This window comes from Dipodomys spectabilis, unplaced genomic scaffold, assembly GCF_019054845.1.
Source record: "Dipodomys spectabilis isolate Male_0828 unplaced genomic scaffold, ASM1905484v1 ptg000608l, whole genome shotgun sequence".
NCBI classification, from domain to species: domain Eukaryota; kingdom Metazoa; phylum Chordata; class Mammalia; order Rodentia; family Heteromyidae; genus Dipodomys; species Dipodomys spectabilis.
Window position 1 is genome coordinate 64,805 of NW_024871285.1, and position 6,846 is coordinate 71,650.

Here is a 6,846-nt window from a genome sequence, read left to right on the forward strand (position 1 = left end):
AATTTCTTCTTTGGGATGCCGAAATTAATCGGCTTACTACAGTGCGGAGACTACATTCCAAAAAGGCCACTCATATAAATACTAGGGATGAGGATGAGTATACCCCTCTTCATCGAGAAGCCTACAGTGGACACTTAGATATTGTCCATGAGTTGGTAGCTCAAGGCAGATATTCATGTAATAACTGTGAATAGCTGGACACCCCTGCACAGTGCTTATATGTGGAATAATACCAGAGTGGTTTCTTTCTTACTTCATCATGATGCAGCTACAAATGCCCAAACTAAAGTCCTCTTGACCACCTTGCATCTTGCTGCTGGGAATAGAAATAGCAAATATATGCTGTATCTACTTCTGTTGAACCATTATATCAAACCAGGTCTGAAGAACAACTTTGAAGAAACTGCATTTGATATTGCCAAAAGGATAAGTATGTATCACTACCTCTTTGAAGTTGTGAAAGGCTTTACAAATTGTTCTCCTAAATCGTAATGGTTTGGTTAAGTTCTTTAAATTTCAAAAATGCCAGTTCATCCTTTGTGTCCCTCCAAAAGTCGTAATGGTTTGGTTAAGTTTCTTAAATTTCAAAACTTTCATCATTCATGTCCTTACAAAATATTTTCACAATGCAAAGCAACAGCAATATCTTACTTTAAAAAATCATGGATTCCATGTTATTCTTCCAAGTGAATTGCCTGACATTGATGTCAAAATGTATTCAAGAGTTGTTTGTATACATCTATAATGTTTTTTGCAGAGTTTGTGATTTTTTAAAATCAGAAATAATTTTAAATTATCTGTGGAAATAAATAGTATAGAAACTTAAGTTATTCCTGGTGCTTATCTGAAAAAAGTATATCTATATTTGTATAATGTCCATAATCCATTTCCTTCTCTCCTAGATATATTTTGAATTCTACATTGTTTTATAATATATAGGTTAATTAATAAATGTGTCCATTCAAATTGCATTCCTTATAGAAAAAGTTTAAGATTCCTTTTTTTCCCTAGGTCCTTATAGTATTTTATTTCTTTGGGATAAGATGACAATATTATCTAATTTCAAGTTGTTTAAAGGTTATGCTATGTAAAGGCCTTTCTAAGGTGAAGATTTAAACACTGATGTCAACCTAACCTTTAATTCTATGAATTATATATGCTGTTACACTTGTATTTTTGTAATCAACCTTTTAATAACTGTTTTTCATTTCTTGCATCTGAAAAATGAAAAATATAGAATACTTCACCAATTTTTATATCATCCTTGTGCAAGTGCCATGCTAATCTTGGTATTGTTGTCATTTGCGTAGAACTGCTGCCGAAGCCTGTAGTATCCTCTAAATTTAAGTAGTTAATGATGCAATCTTTATACAGGCATATATCCTTGGTTGCCTATTTGTAACAATGAACCCTTATTGTTCCTAAAAATGGTATTGATCTTATTTCTCTAAATTTCTGTTTATAGTGGAAAAAAAACTTATATTGTATGGTGGATTGCTCAAATTTGCAATTTTTCTGTCAATGACTATTTTGTCTTTTTCATTTTAAATTTGATCATATTTTGAAGCCTTTATAGCTAAGTCCAAAGGTGATGGCTTTTCAAGTACTTACTTATCAACTGAGTTAGCTTTGTGGAGCTAATGGATTCAAAGTAGGCCTTCTTAAAAGCTACTTCGAAACTTCTGCAGCTTAAAATTTCCAAAATGAGGTCTCAATGGCACTAATGTCTTCCTGACCCTTTACCCTTCTTCCATGTAGGAAGAGACCAACCAGAATATCTTACCGTGACAGCATAGATTGTCTTACTGGAACAAAACTAATCTTAGTTACAAGGGATCATAGAGAGATGAATAGTTGAGAATGAATTATTCAGAATAGAAGGTATTTTCTAAAAATAGGCATGAGGATGAGTATACCCCTCTTCCTGGGGAAGCCTACAGTGGACACTTAGACCTTGTCCATGAGTTGGTAGCTAAAGGCAGATATTCAAAGTATTTTATTAAAATACCTTTGTTTATTATACCAAACATTTCAAAAGTAGCTAAAGCCAAGAAGGTGAAAATATTGTTCATATGCATGATTACCTAATGTCCTAGCCTGTCTACAATCCAACCAGGCAGGAACTTACACTACTGACTTTCTATCAACAAATATTTTCATAGCTCCTGGACAAGTCCTCGATATTAGGCCTTAAATTGGTAATGTTTTAATCACAGTGTTTCCTCTTGCCTCTAGGCTGTAAATCTCGAAATGGTAAAGCTTTAGATCTAACTCTACCAAAAACTGAGGTAGAGATAATGGAACAATACTTTAAAACGGAGTTGCCTTTGATACCCTAACCACAACAAAACAATGGAAAATAATTTCTTATATTATATATACTTATATATTTTTATTTATATGTGCTGATCTTAAATTTCACACAGTGAAACTTACTAGAATTAGATGATAATTTGACAACTAAATTGATATTTATTCCCATAAATAGATTGGAATATAAATAATTATTTTTAGAATATAAAAAGTATCAATGCAATGTCTTCGGTATAAATTTGTGATACCTTCTAAGTGTTCTTGATCTTCTGAATTTACATGGTAAAAAAACAGTATTGTTTTCCTCTAATCTATAATGTATTTTACTCTGCTGCTCTGTTTATTGTTTTAAGTCGCTGGTCCCAAACTGTTTTTCTCCATATTTCTGAAGCATTCTTACTGATTTTACCAAAATTTTGCTGATATGATGTCTAAAAGCTATTATTCTTCTGCAGGACCCACGGGTCCTAGGATACCAGTTCCCAGTTATCTGCATCATCAGATAACAAAAGCAAGACTTTTCACCTAGGCCCATGCAACATGCCAACAGTAAGTAATTGAAGACATGTCTCAATTTCTCATTTCCTATAATATTTCAGGTCCTTAATTCCTTGCAGGATTTAGATGTAAGCTATTGTGAAATGCAAGTCAACTTAAAATGAAAGATGAGATCATAAAATATGAGAGAAAGTACTGTAATTCAAACTTTCAATTTACAGATGACAAGCCCATTTGAGTGAACAAAATCACAAATGTCACAAGAATATTTTTAATACCTTCTCCTAATGATTAATGAAAGATTTCAGCCCAGCATAAGTAGGCCAAAAATACTTCCTGGAACGGTAGATCCATACATGGTCTACCAAGGCTAGGAAATCTTGACTTAGAAGTCAAATATAATTTAGAAAAACTTTAATTGAGAAGATTCTTAGAGCTTCAAAAAACTGTTACTTCAGTAAAACTTGGTTCTGTAGTATAAAAATGTTGTCATTCTCAAACCAATGATAACCTACATTTAATCTTCTGAAAGTATATTCCTTTTCAAATAAACTTTTTAAAATCACATTCGCCAGAATAACACTTGGCAAGTAGATGATAGTGACATTACAAGTTTTTCAATGTAGGGGCAAGTTACAATAGAATTGATTTATTTACCCAGCACTAATCCCAAACAAGTTCAACCATTCATTAAATTGTAGAAATATTACCCCCCACACCATTGGCATTGTTCGAGTAGATGCCTTGCCGAAATGTGTTAAACAGATCAGCATCCTATATTTCAAACCCAAATATTAGCTAATAAAGTAAATTTCATCACATAAGAAGGTACATTTTAAAAAGTCACTAATAGTTGCCTTATCATGCGTTGTTTTATGTGTTCCCTGTTTAACATAGTTAGAAATGTGACTTCAAGTCTTGAATATGGGTACTCATCAGAGATGTGACAAACATAAAATCTGTCTTCTATTTCTATCATATACCTCTATAGTAGTAAATCTTAGTTTTCTTCTTTTTCCAAATAAATAAAATAATCACACCATTTTACAAGGCCATTTATAAAAACTAGTACAATAAATTCTAAGCCATTTTTAAACTTTTTTGTTGACTAAAGATTAATGTTCCAAATGGATTAGAATAAAATCATGTCTAGGTGCTTCACATCTCCAGTCTTGCAAATGAATTATGGAAATATAAGCTGACATCACTTCATGTATATGCGGGATTGAAACTGCAGGAGATGTATATAAACCTTTCAAAATATTAACAGACAGTTTAACAGAATGACTATCAGGAAATTGAAACCTGAGAGGAATAATAGTAAAGACATAGAATGAATGAAAAATGGAACAAGGGCAAGTATATCTAGAACACTCAATATACACATGTAATAAATGAAGTGCTAAATCTGAAATAAATCTTGGAGAAGGGGGTTGGTAGAGAATGATAGAAGGAGTGACTCTGATCCTGGAGCATTTGACAATTAGATGGACATATTCAATTGTAATATACTTGCACAACCTTTTGAAATTCAGTTAAAAACACAACAACAAACAAAAAAACACAAAAATCGCAACCAAACAACAATCTCAAGAGAGTACGAATATGACCTATCAAAATTTTAAGCAGTTAATGAAGGGCAGTCTTGGGAAAAGCAAACAAAGCTGTTCAAAGAGGGCAGTTTGGGGTAGGGGAGAATTTAGAACAGATTAAGTACATTGTCAAAGGTTATAAAGCACCTACATCTACTGCGAATCTTTTCATCTGCGAGTGCTCTTTGTCTGAACTGGACACTCCAGTCATGAGGCACACTTGATAGCTTGTGAAGATAGAATGGAAGAAACAAGATCAAAAACGCATTATTCTACTGGAGAGAAAACATTTCTCTGTGTTTCCTCTCATCTGTCTTCACTACTCTTTTTTCATACCTTTAATAAAATCAAGTGATTTTGAATTATATCTTTCCTTCTTTGTTCTGGCAAAGTAATTGTTCAAAATATTTCACTAAATTTTATTTCCCATTATTTTCTATCATACTGTTTACTTGTCCAAGTGAGTCCATTAAACTTCCCCTTTGCATTTGGTTGCCACGAAAACTCAACATCTATGTTAATGAGGATAAACTGTAATGCAAAACTTTGTCTCCAAAAAACCAGTTCAAGAACCTGTAATCACAAATATTTAGCTATAATTTTTTCTTTTTTCTTTTACCTTGAAAATCTTCTCGTGTCTAAAGTGCCCTCAAAAATAAATACTCTACCTTGAGAGCATTGGCACCCACCCCTGGGTATCTAGACAGGGAACAGACCTTAGAAAGGAAACCTCCAGTTTCAAAAGTGAATCATTTGGGTTTGAGGAACATCAGCGAACTCTTCATTTGTTTGTTTAGCTTTACTTGATAATGTAACCCAGTTCTTGAACGGCAGTAGATTAGAATAAATTTAGGGCATTAAATATTAAAAAAACAAAAATAAATAAATACTCCACCACTTTTTGCTTCAATCACTTCTAACCTCAAAGATATATTTTGCTAACAAGATGCTTAGAAGAAACCAAAGAATACTCCACTTTTATCTTCACTCTTAAGACTCTCCTTAGATACCATATCAAGAACAGTGAAGTTATTCTTTGCAGAATTATTTCAATAGATTATTTTTCTCATGGTCTTGCATTTGCTCAACAAAATGTATGGAGAAGAATAGAGTTAAATCACCCATTCCTTGGATTACAGTGTCTGTTACAAAGGCAATACTTCTATGTCTTACTTCTCTGTTCTCCTCTTTGCTCTTGACTGATTTCCAATTAATCACAGCTTCTTAGCTTCAGGTCTAGTAAAGCTGAATTACTATAAGACCTCCCGCACTGCTATATCTTCATGGTTTCTCTTTCAAAACTCTTTTATTTGGATGTGGAATTTATTTTCATGTCTTCAATGTGTTCTGCAATACACTGAGCCAAATAGACTCTGTAAAATCACTTTAGGTAGCAAAAACATTAAGACAATCTACATCAAAAAGTTCTGGCCTCCCTCCACTGCTGAAACCAATACACTTAGCTAAGGCTTCCAAGAACGTGTTTTCTTACCTTTTCAATATTCTCAATTCTTTTCTGATCCCAAAAGTTTTTGGCTTATGTAATAAAAGAAGTCTTCATTATCTCATGTTAATAAGGATATTATATTTTTGAGCTACTTAGAAATGTGAAATAATTGGTTTGATGTAACCAATCAGATTTTTTTCTGTGTTTCACTGCTTCACGAGGAAAGAAATTGTGGAAAGTATTACAAACAGAAAAGTGTAAACCCAATACCCTCTTTCATTGTGGAGGACACTCTCTCCCTAAATAATTTGAACCAAATTATCTTATTCAGAAAATTACTGTTTGGTAATTAAAGTCAATTCACAAATTTTAATTTCTTATTTTTTTTACAAAATTTGTGTTTAAATTCCACTACAACCTTGTTTTCACACAGTAAGAGTATTTTTCCTGGTTAAGGACAATTCTCAAGGGAATCTACATGATTTACAGCAAGGTTTGTGAGGTTTGTTTATTTAGTGTGAAAATGAGCCATCTTACCCACATTGCTCCATCTCAGCTAAGTCTCTATGGATTTCTTTACATGAAAGCCTATTTTCCCAGGTAATTTCAAATTTTCTTAATAGGTTAAGTTGTGAAAAAGGTTGAACAATTAAAATTTACCTGTCATAAACTTTAAAGTTTTTTGAAATTCCTTTATCAGAATCACGAATTCACCAATCCTAATTCCACCTTTACCATAAAAACAGTTAATATATTTTTTCCTGATATACTGTCCATGAAACTATTATTTTCCAGTGGCTTTGTTATGCATGTATATGATCATATGAGCGGATGCTGAGCAAAATGAGCTCCAAGCTATGGAAACAGAGATATTTATTTGCAGTTGTTGTTTGTAATGTACAATGTGATTTCTATTTTCTTTGGGATTTTCCTCTATGGTTTATTCCCTGCTGTATTTGATTTTGGTACCCTGTGCATTGAGCATGCATTTACCTT

General features: G+C 32.7%; 1 non-coding gene across 1 annotated transcript; it reads right to left on the reverse strand.

The window, feature by feature from the left end:
• Window positions 1–1,227: 1,227 nt before the first annotated feature.
• Window positions 1,228–1,331, reverse strand: LOC122100809. Its single transcript, XR_006146262.1, has one exon. It is a non-coding gene; the product is annotated as a U6 spliceosomal RNA (small nuclear RNA).
• Window positions 1,332–6,846: the final 5,515 nt, after the last annotated feature.